This window comes from Sus scrofa, chromosome 9 (genome assembly GCF_000003025.6).
Source record: "Sus scrofa isolate TJ Tabasco breed Duroc chromosome 9, Sscrofa11.1, whole genome shotgun sequence".
Classification (NCBI taxonomy): Eukaryota; Metazoa; Chordata; class Mammalia; order Artiodactyla; family Suidae; genus Sus; species Sus scrofa.
The window spans coordinates 119,653,845-119,678,973 of NC_010451.4; the positions used below are offsets into that span (position 1 = coordinate 119,653,845).

Consider the following 25,129-nt stretch of genomic DNA (forward strand, 5'->3'; position numbering starts at 1 on the left):
CCTCTCTCAGGGAGATTCAACATCTGTGTCTTGAGAGCACTGCAGTTCACCTATGGTAGCATTTTGTAAATTTTGCCCTTAATGTGGGTGCCGGCCCATCTACCAGTTGTTTTTTGAAGAGCGGGGAAGGGTGTTTTACAGCTCGGCTACTGGGAAGCACAGATGTTGCAGTCTGGGCTGTGGCAAGGTGCTAAAGGCTGTAAGGAAGGTCCAAGGGCATTAATTATCTTCCCACAGCTGTCCAACAGCCTGCAGATGCCTCGCCCTGCCATCTTCAGGACGGACAGCCACACGATTCCAAAGCAAAACAAACTGGGAGATTAGAGGGAGGCAGGGAAGGTCCACACCAAGGTTAAACTGGAAACCTTTTAAGATGCTTGAGATGCTCCATCTCCACTTCCTGGACAACCAGGTGCTCACAGGGGACTCTGCAATGTGGTCTTGGGCTCAGTCCCTATCAGTGAAGCCGTGAATCCCAATGCAGGCTGCCAGTGAAACTCTCCATCCTGGGGCTGGAAGACCAACCAGGCAGGCTGTAAGCAAAGCCTTTTCCTTTTCAACTTTTAGCTTCAAAGTGGGATGAAAGATGCTAACTGGATAAGGCGTATAAACTCAAAATGCTGAGCCAGTTCAGTCAGAAGCACAATTCTCATCAATGATCTGAAGAGAAGCATTTCAGACCTCAGTATTTTTAACCTGCTGAGATGCCATCTAAGCTCCATTTCCCTTTACTCCACACAAGGAAAATACAAATGATAGCCTTAAACGCTGATAGAGTGATATTCAACCCAGCACTCCAGAGCTCTAGCCTGCCTGTCCCAATGAACACCTGGTTCTGAGATGGCACAGTTATGCCAATACCCTCATTTTTTAAGCCGTGGCATGCAACATCTTGATGTGGGATCTTGGTTCCCAGACCAGGGGCTTGAACACATGCTGCAGCAATGAAAACGCTCAGTCCTAACCACTAGACCTCCAGAGAATTCCTGAGCCTTTCACTCTTCACATGTGATGTTCCAGGTTCTCTTTCTGGAGCAAGTGCCTTTCTTGCTTCAAAACTGGCCTCAAACCACCACCGCTTTGTGAAACCTTGAAGTCATAGTAGAAAGATGAGCACCTCTTCTTGCCTAAGCCTGTGCCATACACCCTTGTTCCTCAAAAAGGATCCACTCAAAAAGGGACCAAAATGAGCATCTGGTCTGGGATGCAGATTGAGAGTCTCCATCTGCGCAAGCCCGGTCACCTTAAAGTGGAGCATGTAATAAGCTCTCGGTCTGAGGCTTGCAGGCACCTGCAGCAAGAGGTGGGTCTCAGCCAAGGGATATGGGTGAAGGAAGCCCTTCTCTCAAATCTCTGCAGGGCAAGACATGGCCCCAGCCTCTTAGGCCTCCAGCTGGTTTCCCTGGTCACGTGTGTTGGAGGCTGTTCCCCAGGTCATGTGCGTTGGCATTCCCTGTGAGCCACAAGCAGGCTCTGTCCTGCCCCTGCCCCTTCCTCCTCTGCCTTCATGCAGCCTGTCATGCCAAGCCTCCTCTCACTGAGACCATCACAGCACAGACTGCCATGTCCTGTCCACAGGACACCAGCCAAGGACAGTATCTCACTGCTATTTCTTTAATGACTGTGGTCGTGGCCTTGGTCTAAAGAGCCACATCATCCCCGGAATGACACAGGACATCACAGAACCCAGGACAAAGGGAAGTTGCAGATGCCAGCTTGTCCATCTCACCACCCCGGACCCAGCCTAAGTCATCTGAGAGAACTGATTTTCAACTTTAAGATTTCTAGGCAAACAGCCTCATTCCTTCCTCAGTCATCAAGTCAGCATTTGGCCTTCTCTAAAAAAGCTCTTCCTCTTGCCCAACCTGAACCCGCTTGAAGCTTTGAGTCATCTCCCCCAGCTGTGCACATTTCCTGTCCCTGCTAAGATTCAGTGAATGACCTCATGCACGCTTAGCCAATATGAGCTAAAGGCTGCTGTCCGACAAATAAGCATCAGCAAGGACAGGGATCTCAAGGCCACCTCCATCCCAGGGCCAGTCACTCGACCACTTTCCTGGCCCCAAATCCCTCATCAAAAGGAGAAGATCTGGGTTCTTTCCAGAGCAAGCCCGAATCCCTCTCCTTCTCTTTTCCTTCGCCCCCTAAATGGTAAGTCCAAGTTATCCATGTTTGAGTGATTTTCTTCTTTTTTCAATAGTTCCACTTTGGGCATTTTGCTATTTTTATATTATGTATATGGGTGTGATCCTTTTGTGATGATTATCTGTGATTAATCCTCGCAGCTATGGGAAAATCAGGGTAACGGCTTGTACCATATCTAACAAGAGTTGATGGCTGTGGAGCTTTTTTGCGTTAAGCAGCTTTGCAAGTTCACTTTAATTGACAAGAGAAAAAGAGGATCTGCAATTAAAAAGGTGTTTATTATTTATTTTTTAATTTATAATTTATAGAAATTATGTCTATACTAGACAGATAATAAGGCACAGGCTTTCAGCGGGGATTTAACAAAACCAGGTGGTGTGTCGGCAGGGCCCTAGTGCCCTCCAAGGAAGTGCTGCCCAGGCTCACCTCCTGGGATCTCAGCTGCTAACAGACCGAAGTCACCCTCTGCCCAGTGAGAGGCAAGAGAAATTCGGGTGTTGTGATAGTCCTAGGAACTTGACCACACGCATGGATCTCAAACTCCTGCTTCAAACAGGAGCCGTGTCTAAACCATCACACTCCATTTCCGCCACTGTGGGACAGGAGGTAGCCAATTCCACCCCACCCCCATCACCAAACAGTGGTTGGCTCCCAGACCCTGACAGGCAAGCACACCTCAGTCCTGAAGTTTAAAGGGTTAAAGGGGAGATTTACAGGACTATATTTCTTTCCCTGAAACATCAGGCAGTTCATATGTACACATTTCTCTCCACTAAGACCTAATTTTCCACTATTTCCCTTGATTTGCAGCTCCCTTTTCCCCATTTCCGTGATTTAATGCCCAATTATTTTTTGTCCCATTGCCAGTAAAACAAAATATTTCATAACGGCTTCTGTGAGGTTTTTGGATACCGTTTTAAACACATGACTTACATACCTCAGACTGCAATATTTAGAGGAATCTAGTGAATACCTACCTAGATATGAATTCTTCATGTTTCTCAACCAGCTGACATAAGCTTGACATTACAAGTGCCATGCCATGGATGGACCTAGAGGTTAGCATACTAAGCAAAGTCAGAAAGAGAAAGACAAATACCATAGGATATCACTTATATATGGGATCTATGACCCAAATGAGCCTATCTATGAAACAGGAACAGATATAGAGAAGAGAATTATGGTTTCCAAGGGGGAGAAGGATGAGGGAGGGATGGGTTGGGAGTTTAGGATTAGCAGGTGCAAACTATTGTATACAAGATGGATAAATAGCAAGGTCCTACTGTATAACACAGGGAACTATATCCAATAGCTTATGATAAACCATAATAGAAAAGAATATGAAAAAGAATAATATGTATGTGTGTGTATATATAGATATATATATATGCATATTGAATCACTTTGCTGTACAGCAGAAACTAGCACATCACTGCAAATCAACTATACTTGAAAAAAAATTTTTTTGAGTTCCCGTCGTGGTGCAGTGGAAATGAATCCGACTAGGAAACATGAAGTTGAGGGCTCGATCCCTGGCCTCACTCAGTGGGTTAAAAGATCTGGCATTGCCACGAGCTGTGGTGTAGGTTGCAGACCCAGCTCAGCTCTGGCGTTGTTGTGGCTGTTGCATACCGCAGCTGTAGCTCCAATTCGACCCCTAGCCTGGGACCCTCCATACGGTGTGGGTGCAGGCCTAAAAAGCAAAAAAAAAAAAAAAATTTTTTTAAAGAAGTGAAAGCACCATGCCATAGTTTAACTGGATCTCTGCGTTCCTCTCTCAGCTTCCACTCAGCATCTCTGGTGGCATCTAAGAGCAGGGATGTTGAGACCCCATTTCTCCCACTTGTCTGGCCTCCTTTCCCCATTCTGGCCAGGAAGCGACATAAGTAGACAGAGAACGAGCTGGGCAGTCAGGACATTGGCACCAAGTTCCATTACCTGCCACCACCTGACTGTGTAGCATCAGCTGGCTCACCTCACTAATTTGGGCCTTAGTTACCTCATAGACAGAACAAGGGTTTTGCATCAAATTACTTCTCATTTTCTTACAGCTCTAAAAACTCTAGATTCCCTTCTGTGTCCTAGAAATAGAAAGTAAACACCCAGACATATGAGTCTGGCTTTGGTATTTGAGGAGGGAGAAACTAAAGCATCAAGAGGCAAGTCTTCTTGACTATTAAAAATCCTTCTTCCCTACTTAAGCCTCTTTTGGCCTAATTTTCACATGTGCAGATACAGGGACAGTAGGACAGAAAGGAATCTTATAGAAGTTGTCTCTGATTCGTTTGACAATCTCACTTTTTTTCCCTGCTCATCCTGTTTTAGGGCTTAGTGTTCTGTTCTCAGCAAAAAAATACAAATTAAAGCAATTTTGTTTCAAGAAGGACACAGGAACTTCACGAAAGTTGTAAAAACACTGTGGTGGCACTTTGGGGTATCCAAAAATGCTTAATGCCAAACCCACTCTGGAAGCATCATAGGATGTGACCACTCAATTCCAGGCCAGCCAATAAGAAGGGGCTACTTATTATTCAAAGGGAAACTCCCCCTAGTCAGGCCCCAGGTTCTGTCACATTTGATGTCAAGGCACCCATTTGATTTCCACCATCTGGAGAGGGCACAGCTGGCCCCAGCCAGGTCCTCAACCAAGGGTCCAGGGCTGAGATTGGGTTTCCATGGAGGGCACTTTCTTCTAGAGACAAGACCTAAAGGGGCAACCAGGAGTTCCCGTCTCAGCTCAGAGGTAACGAACCCGACTAGTATCCATGAGGATGCAAATTTGATCCTGGCCTTGCTCAGTGGATTAAGGATCAGCATTGCTGTGAGCTGTGGTGTAGGTCACAGACATGGCTTGGATCTTGTGTGGCTGTGGCTGTGACGTAGGCCAGCAGCTATAGCTCTGATTTGACCTCTAGCCTGGGAACTTCCATATGCCATGGATGCAGCCCTAAAGAGACAAAAAAATAATAATAATAATTAAATAAATAAATAAATAAATAACGGGGCAACCAAGACAAAGCCCCAGAAAAGATGAAATTCATACTCAAGTTCAGAGACCACAGGGACGAGAGGCAAGGAAACTAAAAGTTCAGAACTGGGTAGAAAGAGCCTGAAGGGAAATTAGGTTAGACTACATATGAAGGGATTCCCACAACCACCAAGACAAGAGGGAAGCCTGGCCAAATTACCAGGCCCATGCTAAGAAAGGGTCAGGTTATACTGCTCATCAATTACATTAGCCCTTGCTGGAAGGCCTGATATTTTTTTTTTTTTCCTATTGGGGACGAACATGTTCTCAAGCACCCAGGGATTCCAAGGTGATGGCTGTAATCCATGATAGTATTTGCTTCTTGGGGACGGGCAAAGGCCTGATACCCGGTTGGGATAGGATGGTGTCAAGTGGCTTTTAGAAAGATGGTGGTTTGACCACACAGGGGTCACCCTGTACTTCCATCCCCCAACTTATCTCTATTTCTTGAGCAAAGGAGCTTCTGGAGCCTGCAGGCATCAGGATGCATACAGGGGGAGCCTCAAGGACTCTGTAGGAGAACTGGTGACATTCTCTCCACTGTGGACCTACTGAAAGCCTAGAGGCCCAGCTTCAGTGTACCTAAGTCAGACAGCAGATGCTAGGAGACCCTGATGTGTGTGGAAGCCACACACACACACACACACACCCCAGCAGGGGACTGTCTATATCCGTCCCGGATGAGGGTCCTGTCTCCTTGCCCCCAAGGATGGGTAAGCCAAGCCCTCCCTGGTCTTGGGAGACCAGAAAGAAAAGAACATCTTGCAGTTCAGCTGCAACCCTGGTCCTCAGGGTGAAGACCCTTTGGCCTCTCTCCAGATACTTCCACTTAACCTTCTCCAACAATCACACCTGAGCCTCAGGAGGAAGTAGAGAAATGGCAACACATCCAGCAGTGGAAGAAGGTGTGATCACTTTGAACAGCGCTGTCCTGCCCTCTATGAACTTATACTCAAGGAGGAAGTAAGAGTCACAGCCAAATTGCTCCTTTCCATCAGTTCTGCAAATAACCCATCATGGAAGAATCCCCCTGTTTTACAAGGGGCAAGCAGAGTCATTCAGCACCCCCTTCCACAAATAGAAAATGAGCATTTCCTTCTCATTCCACATTTTATGAAAAAACGTTTAAGCTAATAAAATAAAGAGATAGGGCCAAGGAAGACTTCCTCTCTCATGGCTCCCAACTTTTTACTCTGTCAGGCATAACTATAATGCAAGGGAGCTTCTCTCATAATAAAGGCAGCAGAAATTTATATATCCAAATGAACACAGTTGATGGTGTTTTAAAGGGCTAATAAATAATACCTCTTTCTTCATCACCTGGAGATTAAAACCAAATGAGAGAGATACACAGGAGTCCTATAGATAGAATTCGAAATATGGCCAACATTATTGACCATGAGGTTTGAGATCTGCAGCCCAGAGGGCTTGCTAATATTTTATCTCCAAGTTAATCAGACCCACTCATGCAGCTCTCTGGGGCGTACCTCCTACTGCAGAGCCAAGAGACCTGCAGGCCAGCAGATCTGGAAGTAGAGCCCAGAAGGAGCCGAGCCACCCATGCCCAGTCCTCCTCCCTAACTCACTGGCCCTTCTCCCTAAATCACCATCAGACTCAGTTATTCTTTGCCCCCTGGAAGGAACAGGGGCAGAGGAGGCTGGCCAGCAGTGCTAGGCTAGAGGATAGCTCTTCACACTGGTAGGTGAAATCGGGGGACACCTTCTCTGCCCGCAACCCAATAACCAGCTCCTTTGCAGTGGACTCCTTGGGACGTAGTCTCTTTTTTTGATGCTATCATTGCTTAGAACATTTTTGAGCTCCTCTAAGAATCCTATTCAGAGCCTGGAGTTCTTTTTTTCAATACTTTTCGGTTATGGCAAAGTTTCATATCCAAACATTAAACAGTCAAAAGTCACTGGAGTTAAGCAGATAGAAACCTTTTGGGTCAATACAAGGGTGACAGTGGAGAGGTTAATATGTGGTTTTCTTGTATGACATTCTAAACTGATCTTGAAGTTTGATCAATGTTTTTACACAACGGCAGCACCCTGGCTGTGAGGGTATACTTACTGTGGGTGACACTTTTCTGAAACTCAGAATTGGAACCCATGATCTGACAAAGACTGTTTCATCCATTTTCATGTATAAGAAGCAAATATAGCTTGCAAATATAACTTAGATGCTGAAATATTGGACTTTCTGACATATGTCAATTTTTTATGAACGGACCCAGATAAAACTTTGATGAAAACCTTTGCATCATCAAATCTAAACACACAAATGGTATGCATGAAATACAAGTTGATAACTTTGAAGAGGACAGTTTTCTTTTCACAAAGTTCTGGTATATCTATGCAAAAAAACCCAAAGTCCCACTCATTGCTTTATAGTAAAACCTCAAAGAGGAACAATGGTGAGAGGGTTGAGCAGCCTGTTCTGACCCTGACCGGGAAGGCCAAGCAGCTATCCCAGCTCAGCTGCTAATTGGAGAGAGGATTGAGGTGCAAATGAATAAACCATTTTTAAACGTACTTTAGTTTTAGAAGAGGGATTAATCATATTTTCTACTACATTTACATTTTCCATTGCTTTGCAATTAATTTTGTGAGACAGCCTCTCCTACAAGGCTAGAAACAAGTAATGGGATTCAAAAGGCCGAGAGAAGAAGGTGAGGCATTAAAAGGCAATTAGGGAGTTTCTCTTGTGGCACAGCAGGTTCAGGACCCAGCATTGTCACTGCTACCACACGTTTTTCCATCCTTGGCCTGGGAACTTCTGCATGCCACAGGTGTGGTGGGGGGGGGGGGCGTGTGGGGGAGAGGGGTCTAGCAATTAGAAGCTAGAAACCCCAAGAGCCAAAACTAGGTTCAAGAGCCACATCCCAAAAGACCCTGGCGGATAAAGGGCGTGCCCCTTTTTGCGGTGGAGAGAACTGCCCGGCGTAGGGATTAAAGGAAGAGACTGGAAGGTGTGAGCGCGTGCGAAAACAGGCCCCGCACAGCGTGTGATAATCAGAAAGAAATGAGGGGCGAGGGGTCCTTCTCCCTCCTCCTAAGGAGCGTAAGAGAGGGAGAAGGAGGAAGGGAAGGAACGCAGTGGGAAGCCCTCTGACAGCTGTGTAATTCAGGCCTTAAGAGATGGAATAAATACTGGAGTTCCTCGTATCAGAGGGTAGTGATGTGATATTTAGAAAAGAGCTCCCCAAGCAGTCGCGCCTGGTGGCCCCCCATCTGCATCGTGCGGGGATGGAACCCAGAGGCCTCCAGGGCCACATTACCGTGACAGACTGCTCTTCTGCCCTTCTGTGGCATCCGGGAGCACCCCTCACATAACTCCGACTGCTCATCCCTCTCTGCTCAGAAGAGATTTTCCCTGGCGTCTGGAGCTCGGGAACAGCTGGGCTCTTAGAGTCAACAGGCTCCTGCTTCCACACCGAGCAGACTGTGTCATGATGCGAAACGTGAAATACTGCCTTGCGCTGCGCAGACTCCTAGGGCAGGGTGGGGCCTGTCCCTCCAGACCCTGGAAGGGGCCTGTCCCCGTCCTGAGCAAATGCTCCAGCCTTGGGGAGGAGCCTCGGCCACTGCCCCCGTGGGTCCCTATGAAATGCATGGGCTCAGTAGCCCTGCTCGGGGGAGGGGCTGAGGAGACAGAAGGATGTAGGCAAAGCCAGGCTGGAAATAGGTCTTCTTAGCCATGTGAGCCTTGTATCTGAAGTGTCCTCAGCGATCCCCTCCACTTCTGGTCCTTCAGGGTTCAGCTCAAATCCTGCCTGTTCCTTGCAGCATCCTGGCCACCTTCCACCTGCACATGGACCCTCACTAGAACACAAGGGGGATCCTTCGCAGGACCAAGCTCTCTTTCTCTAAGCTGCTGCTGCTGCTTCCTTTTCCTTCAGTCCTCATCTCTTTTTTAATTTTTTATTTATTTATTTTTTTTTTTTTGTCTTTTTGCCATTTCTTGGGCCGCTCCCGCGGCATATGGAGGTTCCCAGGCTAGGGGTCGAATCGGAGCTGTAGCCACCGGCCTACGCCAGAGCCACAGCAACGCGGGATCCGAGCTGCGTCTGCAACCTACACCACAGCTCACGGCAACGCCGGATCGTTAACCCACTGAGCAAGGGCAGGGGTCGAAGCCGCAACCTCATGGTTCCTAGTCGGATTCGTTAACCACTGCGCCACAACGGGAACTCCAGTCCTCATCTCTTTTAACACCTTCCTGAAGTTCAACTCTTCCTCACCTGCCCCCACCCTTCAGAACCCCCACCCCAGGCCTATGTAGCCCCAAGTCCCCCTGAGTAGTTCATAGATTGTTCTAGCTCTGTTCTCTGTCCTGAGTCAAAGCGGGGGGCGGGGCGGGGGGGGTCTCCTCTGCCCATTTTCTGTTGCTCGGCATGTGTTGGGGAGGGGCCTCTGGGTCCATGTAGGGGAGGAAGGCTTTTAGTTCCAATCTGCAGTTGGCTCTTAGGTATCTAAAAACACAGACACATCTCAAATGGCACGGTTTCATTTCCTGCCAAAACCCATCACCAGGGCTACTGAAGAGACACATATTTTTCCCGTTAATGTAATTTTGAGCTAATTACTCTGCCAAACGCCTTTGCTGCCTTCCAACTTTCCTGCACAGTAAAAGATGGTGTGGTCAGCTTCTCCTCCACTTCTATGTGTTTCTCTGGCTTGTTTGAGGGGTAGAGGTGAAGAGACTAAGAAAATTTTCCCACCACCAATTTTTTTTCCTTGTTAAGGCCTGCACCTGCAGCATAGGGCAGTTCCCAGGCTAGGGGTCCAATCAGAGCTACAACTGCCAGCCTATGCCATAGCCACAGCCACACCAGATCTTAGCCACATCTGCAACCTATGCAGCAGCCACCCCAGATCCTTAACCCACTGAGCAAGGCCAGGGATTGAACCAGCATCCTCATGGACACTATGTCAGGTTCTTAAGCCAGTGAGCCACAATGGGAATTCCTTGGATTTTTATTTCTCCCCGGTTAGAATGCAAATTCCTCCTCCCCGACCCCCAAAGGATCTAACATAGCACCAGGCACACAGAGTTGCTTCAGAACTAGCTAAGCAACAAAGCTGGGACTCAAACCCAAGTCTGTTGGACTCCAGGCTTTCACCCTGCCTTCGCTCTGCATTACACGCCTTCCTCTGTTCCAGTCTCCCATGGCTGGGCTGACCACAAAGCCCTCTGGGAAAAAAAATTAAGATACCACTGGCTCTGGGGGTGGGAGGGCAGGGATGTTGAGAGCCAGCAGAGCTCCCCTGCCTCTTCCCTGTTGGGCACGGTGCCCAGGCCCACAGTGAAGAGGTAGGTTCCATGGCTGTTTAACATCTGTGGCGAGGTTATCGACAACTCTGTCCTAGCCCCTGCCAAGGAGTTTGACCCCCGGCCAGAATCCAGCCTGTGGCCAGAGAGAAATGGCAAGGAGGCCAGTCCAGGAACCCTACTCCCCCTTCGTAAGGTGGCTAAGACTAAAAACAGAAAGCATTAAAAATGTATACACTTTTTTATGGAGTTCCCATCGTGGCTCAGTGGTTAACGAATCTGACTAGGAACCATGAGGTTGCAGGTTCGATCCCTGGCCTTGCTCAGTGGGTTAAGGATCAGGCATTGCCATGAGCTGTGGTGTAGGTCACAGACGTGACTCAGATCCCGTGTTGCTATGGCTCTGGCATAGGCTGGCAGCTATAGCTCCAATTAGACCCCTAGCCTGGGAACCTCCATATGCCACAGGAGTGACCCTAGAAAAGACAAAAAAAAAAAAAAAAAAGAAAGTATACTCTTTTTTTATATTGACAAGAATCATACCACAGAGTCAGTCCAAATGGCCAAGGCCCCACATCCATCCAAACAGAGTTCTGCTCCTAGGCCCGTAGACAGAGGCTTTCATGCATTTTTCAGCATTGCAACCCAATTTTCCAGTCAAATCTAACACAGAACTCCAACAGAGAAAGGCAGGAAAAGTGGTACAAGTGAGAGAAGAGTCCCAGAGCCCCAACTTCCTGGTTCTCTGCCTTGGTCCTCTCCCCAAATCATTCTCTCCCTGCCACTCCCCTCCCCTGAGTCCCTAGGGGCTGTGGGGAAGGACAGTCTGCAAATCCTGGCAGCAGCAGAGCCCGGAGCAGCTGTAGGGGAAAGGGAGGGACAGACAGGGAAGTTGAACAGCAGATTAGTTCTGCACAAGCCCCCTTGAAGCAAGCTACTTTCGTTTTTAGAGAGTAAATAATGGGCCTAGGGATCAGAATGAAGCCTGACACAGGACCTGTCAACATTTCTAGCATTCATTGTCTTTAAATATTCAAACACCAAGATTTTGAAGGATCTTTGACTTTTCACTTTTTTTTTTTTTTCTGCCAGATGTCAACAAATACTTCTTTTGCTGAGTGAAGAGTTTGGCCTTCCCTTTCCTGATGAAAAAAAAAAAAAAAGAGGTGAAGTGAGAGAGAAGGTGAGATTTAAAAAAAAAAAAAAAAGAGTACAAAGGATGAGGATTCTCAAGTGTCCTGGAGGAGAGACTCCAAACAGAGAGGAGGAGACGGAGGGCAAGGGGCTCAGGGAGCTGTGGCCCCGTAGCCCCTGGTGTGTTTAAATTTGGTGATACCCTTCATTTCCCAGAGAAGTCATCTGAGGCCCCGAGAGGTGACTGGAGTGAGGTCAGATCATACAGCCAGGTTAAAAAATAATAATAATCATTACAACTGGAGCTCACCATTTCTGGTGCCTGCTTTTCACATGGGGAATGATTTTAAAAGGGAAAGGCAGTTCTCCCAGACGAAGGAAAAAAGACCCGCAGACCTGAATTAATTGAGTCAGCAAGCATTTACAGAGCCCCTGCTGTGTGTCCTTCACTGCCCTAGGCGCTGGGCAATAGAGAGAAACAGGACACACACACACACACCCCCCACTCTCAGGCTTCTCAGGCTCCTCAGGCCACTGGGTAAGGCAGAGAGATCATGTCTGCAACAAAACCTAGTAAGTGTCATGACTGTGCTGTGTTTATGATGCTAAGGGGGTGGCAGAGGGACCCGATCCATAATTTATGGGCCTCGGTGCAAAACAGAAATGCAGAGTCCCTTATTTTTTCATGCTTAAGAATTTTCAGATGGTGGGAGTTCCCGCCATGGCACAGCGGAAATGAATCCAGTTAGGAACCATGAGGCTGAGGGTTCGATCCCTGGCCTTGCTCAGTGGGTTAAGGATCCCTCGTTGCCGTGAGCTATGGTGTAGGTTGCAGACACGGCTCTGATCTGGCATCATTGTGGCTCTGGTGTAGGCTGGTAGCAACAGCTCCGATTGGACCCCTAGCCTGGGAACCTCCATATGCCACAGGTGCAGCCCTAAAAAGACCAAAAAAGAAAAAAAAGAAAAAGAATTTTCAGATGGTGACAGCAGAGCATGAAACCAAATGCAGACACCTTCTGAGCCCAGGGCCCCGTGTGACTCACAGGTGATATAACCGTGAAGCCAGCCCTGGGTGCCAGGTACCACTTCACAGAGGAGGTGGTTCCAGAGCCAAGTTTGAAGAGACAAAGAAGTCACCAGCAGACAGAAGAGGAAATACCTTCCAGAAAAAAGGTAAGAGCATGCCTATAGAGCGGGAGAAGCACAGACTATCTGAGAAATCGAAATAAGTTCGGTTAGGCAAGCACATGGCATTATAGGTCAGAGAGTAACAAGCAAGGAGGCTGGCAAGGAAGCAGACCCCGAGCATCAAGTTCTTTTAAACGATACTTTTATTGGGGGTATTGGTGAGTCATTGAAACTGCCCAGGGATGTGCTCCAATGGGTATTTTAGGGGAAAATGACAAAAAACACCACCACTCAGGCAGCAGGAGGAGTGTTGATTGGAGGAGAGAAGGCCTGCAGCTGCACCTGAGTTGGGAGGTCAGTGCAATAACCCAGGCAGGAACCGAAGAGAAAATGCTCCAAATATTGAAGAAAGAGCCCCTGGCTGCAGATAGAGATTTCAGGCTCATCCACACACAGGGCAGTTGAATCCATGAGTGTGGATGTAGCTACCTGGAGAGAGAATGCGAGTGCGTGCCCAAAACAAAGATGTGGGTGGAGGAAAGAGGCTTTAAAGGAGGGGTGTGAGAGGGAAGAGGATAATGGAAAGGGAGTCACATTGCACAAGAGACAAAAGAGTTTCCGGGAACGTGGAAAGGCCAACTTGTAAAACAGTCCAAGAGCCAGGTCAGGACTCTGGTGGCAGAGGGCAGAGCCACAGGAGTGAGGTCCAAAGATGGAGACGCAATCAGTGTTTGTCGAGGGCCCAAGAAGGCTCTTGAAATGCACTTCCACCTGCCCCGTGGCTGGACCCCTGCCCTGTGCCAGGTCCTCCGGGGGCTGTAACAGCCCAGTTCTCCCTAGAGCTGGAGCAGAGACTCTCCTTCTCCCGCTTGGTCCTGCATGGCTACCATGTGCCCCTGCAAGAGCTGTCAGGGACCACATCTGACCCTGAGGATGACATCAGGGCGTGCATCTGGGAGGGGTCGCTTTCCCTCATCCTCACAGACACTGATGCAGTCACTCACCCCAGTGCCAACCATGCCCTAGAGTCTGCAGCTGCCCAAGCTATTTGCACTGAGGTTACATGATTGCCTCCAACCTTGAAAGTCTCATGAGGCCGGCAAACAGGAAGACCTCCCCCCACCCCCCGCTTGTTAGAACTCAATGGTACTTTTCTTTTACTTATTCTCCCTGCATAATCAATCATTGATCTCTCTTAGAACTTGGTACAAGTTTCCTGTAAGGACCTGTTCAGGTAACAATGAGCAAGATCTGTAGCATCGCAGGTAAAACCCCCTTGTTCCACTGGCTCTCCAGTAATGGACTGAGCCCTCTTGAGCGTCAGACCTCCTGCCCCATTAGGCACACAGCCTAGGAGACCAATGGTCCAAAGCAAAGCTTCCTTTTACTGAGTGCCTCCCGTGCGCCGGGTGTTATCTCACTTCCTTCTCCTCTCAAGCCAATGAGTTGCGAAATTGTTCTATTTCCCAGAAAAGTAAAACAGAGCATCCAATGGTTGTATGGCAGGGCAAGGACTGTTCAGGTCCTCCCCAGTGTGTCTGAGTGGAGAGGGTTTTATGCAGTCTTTATACCTTTCCATGTCTCAAGCAAGAATAGGCCTCTGGTCTTGCCTCTCCCCAGAGACAGCGGAATAAGAAGAATCAGCCAATGGGACCCTGTCTCATTCTTGGCTTCTCATCCTCTGGCTACCAGCCAGATTGTGGGAAGTGGGTAGGACAGGCCAAATTGGCTATGGTCCAAGGCCTCCAAAAGAGGTATTTCTCCTGACCTTGAAACAGCCTGAGGGTATATGTGGCCTCACTCCCAGGAAAGCTTCCTGCTGTTCTGTGAGCACATACGTGCACACTCACACCCTCCTTACTGCACAGAGATAAACCACAGATGGAACCCACATCATATTTAAAAAATGCAAGCCTGTCATCCACCCTGGTTCTGGCTTGTTTACAGCTGGCGTTGCTTCTGATTTGGCCTCCTTCCATTCTGACTGGCTGATGCCCGTGCCTTATCTGTTGGCTAAATATTTTTTATATCAGCCTTGATTCTGGAGACAATGAGGCCTAGACAGGTTAAGTAAATGGCAGAGCCAGCATTCATAACCAGCTCTAATTCCTCAGCCTAGCGCTCTTAGTCCTGATGCTCAGTATATATTTCATGCCTCCCGCTGCCGGAATGCCTGTGTGGCTTTCATGTAGATGGATCCTTAGTGTTCTCCCAAACATGCTTGACGTCCCATGATGGAAATTCAAAGCTGACCCTGTTTGGAAGCTTGGCTATACACAATAAGGAAAGAGCTCTAGGAAAAAGTAAATGATGAATCCCATTTTTGCACGTTTCATAAGTAGCAGATGAACCATCTAGCTGGGTGGATGAGCCAAGGGCTTTTGCATTCTCTGAACTAGATTACTGGTTTCTGGGAAATGTCCATTAATCAACATGCTTTCAGTTGATGTCCAAGTCTTTACTTATGTTATTGAATGCTGCTAAAATCCTCGGCTGCTTAGCAGGTGACCCTCATGAGTTTAGGGTAGTGGACCATCCCACAGACTACACCGATAAGAGGAGACTCTGAATGGAAACAGATGCCAACAGCCAACCTTCTGCTTTCCTGTGAAATAATGTCCAGGAGGCAATAAACAAGCCACAGGTGTTCAGCAGCATTGCCCAGCTGGCGGCCATGGAGCAGAGGGGATGGCAATGATGTGTCTTTTGTCTCCCAAGCTTCTCTGCTTCCCTGGTTCACTAGGGCAGTGCGTCTCAAAGTGTGGCCTCTTGGAAACTTGTGAGAAGTGCAAATGCTAAGGCCCTGCCCCATAACTGCTGAGTCAGTGTTTTAACAGGCCCACCTGCTGATTCTGATGTGCACTAAAATTTAAGAGCCACAGCGCCAGAGGTCTGCAGAGATTCAAAATTATGAGACTCTGTCCCTTTGACTATGAAAAATGAGGACCCATAAGGCTTTAAAGAGAAGCATGTCTAAAAAGGAGGTGATGCAGAAAAGGCATGAGAGTCAGATGAACATGGAAATTGCCACTGATAAACTATGTGATCTGGGGCACATCACTTAATGTTTCTAAGAATTCATTTTATCATCCGTAAAATGGAAATCATAAAACCTAGCACGATGCCTGGCATACAGAAGGCGCTAAATGAAAAGTAACTGTTAGAATGATGCTTCATCTCAATCAGTCACTGAGCACAACAGCCAAGAGCTACTAGTTCCTTTCTCTCCTGACAATGGGGGACAGCCACTCCAAAGGAGGAACAGCCTCCCTAGAGTGATGGGCAGACTGGAAAGCCAGGTGGGTGGAGCATCAAACCTCAGCAGCTCTGTGTGTGCTGAGAGAGAATAACAGTGTCACGGTGATCTGATCAGCACAGCTGGGGAGCAATGCAGACGAGGCCCAGAGCCAGATCTGCAAGGATAGAACGTCACCAAAGAAAAGCTGTTTCCCTCCTTCATGCCAACACCTCCCTAAGAAATCATCCCTTTGAGAAATTTGCAGTGCTACGCAGAAGGACGATGCAAAACGAATCAAAACCTTTAAGTGCAAGCCTTTGTCATCACAGGGTGAGCAGGTCCACCAGGTAAGCCAAACACCAGCTCACATCTTCCTGGGACAGGAGGCCAAGAATCAGGGGCAGAGTAGACCCTGGTCCGAAGACACAGGTCTGAAGGTAGGAGATGAATGACATAATTCATAGCAGAGATTCTCAACTTCAACGCATGGATAATTCACGCATTAACATGCATATTCTGATTCAGCAAATCCGGAATGTTGCCTGAGACTCTGGATTTCTACAAGCTCCCAGGAAATGCTGGTGCTGCAGTTCCAGGAGTCCTTTTGGATGATGATAACAGTTTTACCATAGGGTTTTAATTTTTTTTTTTTTTTGGTCTTTTTAGGGCCACACCCACAGCATATGGAAGTTCCCAGGCTAAGGGTGGAATCAGAGCTGCAGCCATCAGCCTACACCACAGCCACAGTAACACGGGATCCAAGCCACATCTGTGATCTACACCACAGTTCATGGAAACCCAAGGATCGAACCTGAGTCCTTGTGGATACTAGTCAGATTCGTTTCCACTGAGCCATGACAGGAACTCCTACCATAGGGTTTAAAAGCCTTGATTCCAATTCTGGTTGTTCCCCCAGCTTGTGTGACACAGAGGCCTCGAGAACGGCATTTAACCTCTCTGAACCAGTTTCCTCATTTGTAAAATGGGGAAACTAATGCTTACCACACAGAATTCCAAGAAATCCAGAAGACACCGTACATTAGAGTCCAGCACAGCACCTACTGCTTGGTCATCCCTTGAAAGATGACAACAGCTGTAATGAGCACCATCTAGCATGCCAGCAACACAAAGGGATGAGGGCCATGTACTTTTGTGTGTGTGTGTCTTTTCAGGGCTGCACTTGAGACATATGAAGTTCCCAAGCTAGGGGTCAAATCAGAGCTGCAGTTGCTACAGCCACAGCAACGGCGGATCCAAACCATGTCTGCAACCTATGCCACATGCAACTTGTGGCAACACTGAATCCTTAACCCCCTGAGCAAGGCCAGAGATCAAACCTGCATCTTCATTGACACTATGTTGGGTTCTTAACCTGCTGAGCCACAAGAGGAACTTGTACATACTCTTTTGCTGGACCCTGAGAGGACCCTGGTGATGCTTTGATCTGGTGGCTAGGATTTGCCTGCAGGTTCTCTAGCTTCTTCTCTAGTTCCTCTATCTTTTCAGCCCTGAAACTGGTCTTTAGCCCTCTGCCATCCCCCCTGGAAAACCAGGACTTTCAAGTCTTTCCTATGAATTGAAAAAAAATAAACTAGGGTGTCAAAGCCTTCTTTTTCCTGAAAAACTTAATTCCTTGTTTTCTCCCCCACCCTGGCCTCACTCCCATTCCCAGCCCATTCTCCGCCTCAGGAAGGCGGAGATGCCTCCATCTCCACCTATTCCTGATTCTCCTTCCTACCTCTGGGCCCTAGTCTTCCTCTGTCTCTACTGGGAGTCCCACTGTCCACTCCATTCAACATGCCTGCATTCACCATCCTCATCAGACTACCCCACACACCAGCCCGGCCGCTCGCTCCCCTGCTTCTGCCAGGGCTCTCAGCTCTTGGCTCGGACTCCTTTCCCCAGGTAGCCTCCCTGCTCAGGCACAGGTGCCCAGTGTAGCGCTCACCCTTTGTCCTTTCCTGTGCCTTTGTCCCTCTCCACCATCACACAGGGATCTCCTTGAGGGTTGGATCCATTGTCCTGATCACCTGTGGCCCCCAGTGCTTGACATGTGATAGCCTAAATTCCAACCTGACCATCCTTCTTTATCCAGGATGTTCCTGAGGAAGCTGCACATGCGAGGAGTAATAGCGGGCTGGGATGTGAGGAACCGCTATTGTATCAGCCTGGCCAGGGTTCAACCCCACCTTGGTAGAGCTCGGAAGGAGCTCAGTGACATGGGACTCGGGCTCGGAATCCTGAATCCAGACCTTGGGAGTCACCGAACCCTGATGAGAATGCCTGGGAAGGGGAGAGGATGCACAGAAAGGAAAAGGAAGAGGGGCAGAGGAAGGGGAGGAGAGAGGAGTGGGAAGGAATGGAAGAAAAGGGGAGGGAGAGGAAGTGAGGAGGAAGATGGAAAGAGGGAGGAAGAAGGGAGAGAAAGACTTTATTTCCTCCAAATCTTCATGCCCTCCTTCTCGGCACTTGGTGGTATAGGTTAACTTAAGATCTTTCTCAACCATTAAGAATCCTTTATCTTCGGGGAAAAGGGAGGGGGAGAAAATTGGGCTAAATAACAAGATTATTTTTTATGGGCTAGAGAAACAGGGAAATTCATAAACACTGCCAATTTAATAAATTCTGTCCCCTCACATAGGAACGTGTCTTCACACTACGCCTCACACAATATATTGCTTAATAAAATAAAGGATGAATTATAAAATAGTCTGTAGGAAAAACACTTGTAAATGAAATGTGATTGTCATAATCATCACCACCTGACTCCAGGCTGTCCTTTGCATGTGGGATCTTAGAGTCTCCAATCGACCCTTGTTTACGCAACATTTCAAGGCTCTAAGACCCTAAAAATGAGCCCTAATAGCAGCCCAGAATTCACTCGGAGTCAATGCTAACATTATTTATTCCATACATACATGTGCCTACCATCAAACAGAAGAGTATTTTGAAATATTATGCTATATGCTTTCCATTCCTGATAATTTAATAGCTTGCATTGCCCACCAGCTCTCGGCTCTCAGAGTCTGAGTTATCCATGTGTTGCGAGGGAGAGGAGTGGAAGACAAAACAAGGAATTAAGTTTTCCAAGAAGAAGAAGGCTTTGACACCGTAGTTTAACGGTTTTAATTCACAGAAAAGACAATAACCTTGAAAGTCCTGGACCCTTGAGAAAATGAAAGAGTCTTTCTGGACTCCTCCGTAGAGTAGGCAGGATGGGAGATACGAAGTGCAAATAGTTTACCTCTCCTGGACAAGGAGAAGCTCAAGGAAAATCACACAGAAGGAAATCAAGGACATTAAATTACATTTAAGTGAATGTCCTGAGAGGACCCAGCCTATCCCTTCCAGGTCACCTTCTTCAAGAACCCCAAGAGGGGATGTATCATGCCTCAATGTGTGCACGCACACATGTGCACACACACACACACACACACATACACACACACGCACATTCCAACCCTGGAAATTTCATAAGAGTATTGTGTTTTGCAAGAACTGGATGGGCAGTGAGCAGGTTCACCTGGACTGAACCAGGAAAACAAACCACACATTACACCAGCTAGAGACACCGAAGCAACCAATGCAGTGAGAACAATATCCCCAAACCAGGGAGGACATATTACTCCCCAGAGGCTGGTCAGCACCAGAAGCCAGAACACAAACCAGACAGGAACCTTCCCACCTCTTGCTGTTCTGATCCCATGATTCCTTCATGCAGATGCCATCCCAAGTAGGAGATGAGAGAAGAATGCTTGAGGAGAGACAATGGTCCTGGTATGAATTTTGAATTTTAAAATACCTGGGTTTTAACTGTCTCGGTAATTAGTGGGAAGAATCTACAAATTGAGCCAGAAAATGACTAATCTATCTTTACTTGTCAAAAGTAAGTCTTTCCACAATAGCAAAAAAATGATGGCTGGTGACAGTTACAGAAAAACAACATCACATTTAGCACATCTGAGTTGTGACTAAGCTTCAGACCCACTACATGTCTTGGTTTTGAGCACCAGTAAGCACAAAGCAGATAAAATCTCTATTCCTTATGGAGCTTATAGACAGGCAACCCCAGGATAATTGCAGGACCGCAGTTGTGCTTGGTGCCATGAAGGTCAAGTACAGGGAGGAAAGAGAGGAAGACCCCTGTCCCAAATCATCAGTCCTGCCTGGCCAGTGTGAGGGCAGAAACCCAACATGTAGAAATGAGTACTACTGGCTAATCATTGCTTTCTCTCTTAATCCTTTTTAAAAATGCAAAAGCTTGTGGGAGGAGTTATTAGTGAAGTTGCTAACCTTTCCATTTTGAGACTTTAACAAGTCTTATTCTATTTAAAAGATCCCGAAGCAGGAAATCTCCAAAAGGCTACTGGGGCAGGCAGGGAGGACTCTGCCCGGGAAAGAGAGCCAGACAGGTTTACCATGGGCACCTCCAACCCTGCATGCTCCTCCTTGCAGAGTCCTCCCTGCCCGCCCCAGTAGCCTTTTGGAGATTTCCTGCTTCGGGATCTTTTAAATAGAATAAGACTTGTTAAAGTCTCAAAATGGAAAGGTTAGCAACTTCACTAATAACTCCTCCCACAAGCTTTTGCATTTTTAAAAAGGATTAAGAGAGAAAGCAATGATTAGCCAGTAGTACTCATTTCTACATGTTGGGTTTCTGCCCTCACACTGGCCAGGCAGGACTGATGATTTGGGACAGGGGTCTTCCTCTCTTTCCTCCCTGTACTTGACCTTCATGGCACCAAGCACAACTGCGGTCCTGCAATTATCCTGGGGTTGCCTGTCTATAAGCTCCATAAGGAATAGAGATTTTATCTGCTTTGTGCTTACTGGTGCTCAAAACCAAGACATGTAGTGGGTCTGAAGCTTAGTCACAACTCAGATGTGCTAAATGTGAAGTTTAATCCTGTGGGAGTTCCTATTGTGGTGCAGCTGAAATGAATCTGACTAGGAACCATGAGGTTGCGGGTTCGATCCCAGGTCTCGCTCAGTGGGTTAAGGATCTGGCATTGCTGTGAGCTGTGGTGTAGGTTGCAAACATGACTCGGATCTGGTGTTGCCGTGGCTGTGGCGTAGGCTGGCGGCTACAGCTCCGACTAGACCCCTAGCCTGAGAACCTCCATGTGCTGTGGGTGTGGCCCTCAAAAAGACAAAAAGACAGAAAAAAAAAAAAAAGTAATCTTGTGGGTAGCATTTGATGCCTTATGAACCAGGGAATGCCTAGTTCTCAGGCTAACTCTGACTCCTGGGAAGAAGTTAGGCTTTTTTCTAAACTCAAGGGACCTCAGCTTTCATCTCAGGGCCCTGTGGAAAGCAAGTCCTTCTAATGAGGACTGGAGACCCAGTGAGCCAGAAATCCCTCACTTCCAGGAAGGAGCAAGGCATTGTGGTTAAATCATTGCTCTCAAGTCCAGCAAAACCCAGACGTGGCCACCTACCAAAGATGGGACTTTGGGCAAGTTTCTTGACCTCCCTGAAGCTTCGGTTTCTCTTCTATAAAATGGGTATAATAAACATAGCTTTCCCACTGGTCCTCGTGAGATCAGATGAGATACCATAGGGAACAAACTTTCCACCACTACCTGCTACTTACCAGAGGTCAGAGAGAGGCAGTGGTGTGACAGCCAGCCACAGCCCCCCAGGCAAGGTGGGGGTTATCTGGACCAGTGTCACCTAGCATCAGCATCACCTGGGTGCTTGTTAGACCTGAGTCCTACCTCAGGCCTATGGAACCAGAATCGTTGGGAATCTGTGTTTCTGCAAACTTTCCAAGTGACTTTTGCACATACTGAGTTTTGAGAAGCACAACTCTGTAATCATGAATAGATCTGAAGGCACAGGCAGAGTGTCTTAGGCAAGTCCTTCCTTCTCCAGAGGCAGTGATTCCTGTCTCTGATACCCTGTAAGATTGATGAGAACGTTCAATAATATGCCTGCAAGGGCTTTGCAATGTGTCCAACAACATGGAAGTGGACCTGAGCATAAGCTTATCCCCCTGCAATGGTAGCAGGGCCCTTTTAAAAGGTAAATAGCCAAGTCCTTGGCTTCCCTTCCTGGCTCCTGGCAAAACCTCCTACTGCACTAGGAAGACTCAAGAACGTAGACCCAGAATTCCCTGCATGTTCCCTTGTAAAAGCAAGCCAACTCTGACAGCTGAAACTGTACACAGTGTATCATAAAATCCCTGCAGCTCAGACCTGACAGCTACTCCCTCTGGTTCCTGGCACTCACAGTCTGCGCAGAACAATGGGGCTGTCGGGTCTTAGGAGCTTTCTGTGGACAGAGCATGGCTTTTAGGGGGACACAGGATTTGAATCACGACCAGTGAATGGGTAGAAGCTACAGAGTCAGGTTTCATGTCCAAATAAAGAAGAACTTGGCAGCCGGCAGAAAGTAGTATGAACTTCCCTGCGAGGTGGGAAGTGAGATCCTCAGTCCGGGAGATGGTCACTCACAGGCCCACCGACCCTCTGACAGGGCTGTTTTATAATTTCCCATCCTTCCCCAGTGTCCCAGTTTTGATGGGCTCTGCCTGACATCTGAGGGGCCTTCTTCAAAGGATTTGCCCTTCTTCCATTTAGTTGATATTGGTTCTTTACCTCCCTTGGGGTCAGGCACTGTCCAACACATCAGCATGAAGGGTCTTGCTCTCGAGGAGTTTCTGGCCTAATGGGCAGGTTTGACTGGGTGAGCAGGGAAAGCCTCTCTGAACGGGCCAATTTTTCCATGGAGCTCTACATCACAGGAAGGAGCCAGCTATGGGACAACCAGGTGGGCAAGCCCTTTAGGCCAACGGCACACCTGGGGGTGGGGGCAGAAGCTACCCAGGAATCCTGCAGCACAGTGAGCTGGGGTGAATGGGAAGAGGAAGGGAAGGAGAAAGGGTCAAGGAGAGACCAGATCCTGTGGGGAGGACTGTGAGCCCGTGTAAAGGTCGAGGATTTTTTGTCTCTCTCCTTAACTTAAACAGGCCTGCTGATTGCCAGCATTATCAAAACGTCTTTGGGGAGTATCTACGTCCTGCCACAAGCCTCAGGGAACCAGGCTCCTGTCCTCCCATCCAGCTGCTACTTCTTCAAAATACTCTCAAGTCTAGCCCTCACTGCCAGCATCTTTGAAGGTCTCGGAGTGAAGAACTGATTGCTTATCTTCTCAGCCACTGGCTGGATACAAAGCCAAAGTCCTTTTGCTTCTTTTTTCTATCTTTTCCATGTGATGAAACACAGACATGTGTTGTATATGAGTCTAAACACAAGTGGAAACAGCAAAACCAATCTATACGGGGTGTCAACATAGCACAGTGGTCAAGGCCCAGGGTCTAGAGCGCAAATGCCGGCTTTCACTGCAGGTTCCTTCTTACTGCCCCAGAGACCAGAGACAAACCACTTACATCTCAGAGGCTCTGTTTTGCCATATGTAAAATGAGGGAAATGAGAGTCCCTACTCCATAGGATGGTGAGAAGAGTCTGATATTTTACGAGCCTAGAACTTGGAACAGAGGCTGGCACCTAGGAAGTGCTCCATAAGCACAAAGCCCTATTTGGCCCAAACTTTGGCTTTGTGTAAGTATTAATATTTGTTCAACAGTGAACAAATATTTGTTGTATATCTCCTGTGGACCAGGTGCTCTGCTAGGTGTGTTTTCCTGGAACTCAGAAGACCTAAGTTCTGGCCTCAGTTTTGCTACGAGCAGGATGACCAAGGACCAACCTCCTCATCTCTTGATCCTCAGGTTTCTTCTCCTTTAAAGCCGGACACCGGGACCACGTGACCAGCAAGGGCCCCCTCCGGTCCTGGCCTGCCCTAAATGACCATTCTTGCAAGAACACAGCCCAAGTCCTCCCCAGGCAGGGGTGACCCTTCCGGCCACTCGCACCCACCATGGGGTCCCCATGTGTGAGTACGTGGCCTGGAGAGAAGCAGGCCTGATGGCTGTCTTGTGCTCGCCATAAAATATTGATTAGGGAATTTAAAATTTCAAAATGATTTAGGAGCCCCAAGACGGGGACGTAATGTGCTGTGCCCTGCTGCGTTATGAGCCATCTATCTCCTGTCAGCGAGCAGCAAGAAACTGGCAGAATCAATACAAACGTGTCTAAAGACAGACTTAACTCATTTCCTGCTCCCCCCCACCCTCTTCCCAAGGCTATGGTTGGAGTGGGTCAGCCTGAGGGGTGAGCACCCAAGTCGGGGAGCCTGGACACTCATCTGCCAGGACAGCGCAGGCAGGGGTCTCGAGATGCTGCCTGTTTTCACTCCCTCCATTGGCTCAGGCAGACATCTCTGTGAAGGCATCAGGAAAATTAAGCAATCTAGAACTTCCATCCTCTTTTTCTTTCTTAAGTTCTAAATAGGATCTTCTGGCCTGTGTCTTGAAACGAAAATCATAATGATAGCTTCTTCATATTTAGCACCAAGAATTCTATAAGAATCATCATTATTTAACATCTCAGAGTCTCAGCTTCCCCATCTGTGAAAGGAAGGGGATAAGAACACCTTCCTCGAAGGGTTGACATCAGAGTAAAGCAGATGCACTGTGACTGTGCTTAATGCCCCTGACTTGGAAGCTTAAAAATGGTTAGAATGGCACATTTCATGTTATGGATGTTTCACCGTAATAAAAAATAACCTGCTTAAAGCACACAAACTACATTACCTAGTACATGAAAGGTTCTCCATAAATGGCAGTGGGGATGCAGAGGGCAACAAGTGGTGTGTCCAAGGTAAGAAGATTCAAAGCAGCAGAGCTGGTATTTGAACCCACGTCTGCCTGGTTCTGAAATGGGAGCCCTGTCCTCCAAGCTGCACTGTGTTGCAGGAGAACAGGTGCGCTGCAAGGAGGTCTCAGGCGTCCGTGTTCACAGGTTCACCTATTGCCCGACCAGCATCGCCGGTGCCAGGCTTGCATTACTCAGTGAGGTTAATAAATGTGTCACTTGCAGGGAATGGCTTTTTCCTTCCTGCCTCACACAGGCTTCTATGCACCTGATGCATTTATTAAACACGCTGAGAGGCCTGAATAGGAATTTAATTTTTCTAGCTAAACAATGGTGTGTGCAGCAGGCAAATAGAATTACTTGTTTAATCTTATCCTTGCACGCCTACTCAGCCTAAGGCAACCAGCTAACCCCGGGAGCAGCATGACATCTCAAGATTTAGGATGCTAAGGAGGAGATCTATA

General features: G+C 47.8%; 1 long non-coding RNA gene across 1 annotated transcript; it reads left to right on the forward strand.

The window, feature by feature from the left end:
• On the forward strand, positions 1,893-24,844 carry LOC110255514. Its single transcript, XR_002335937.1, has 4 exons — positions 1,893-2,151; positions 11,538-11,628; positions 12,628-12,755; positions 22,919-24,844. It is a non-coding gene; the product is annotated as an uncharacterized LOC110255514 (long non-coding RNA).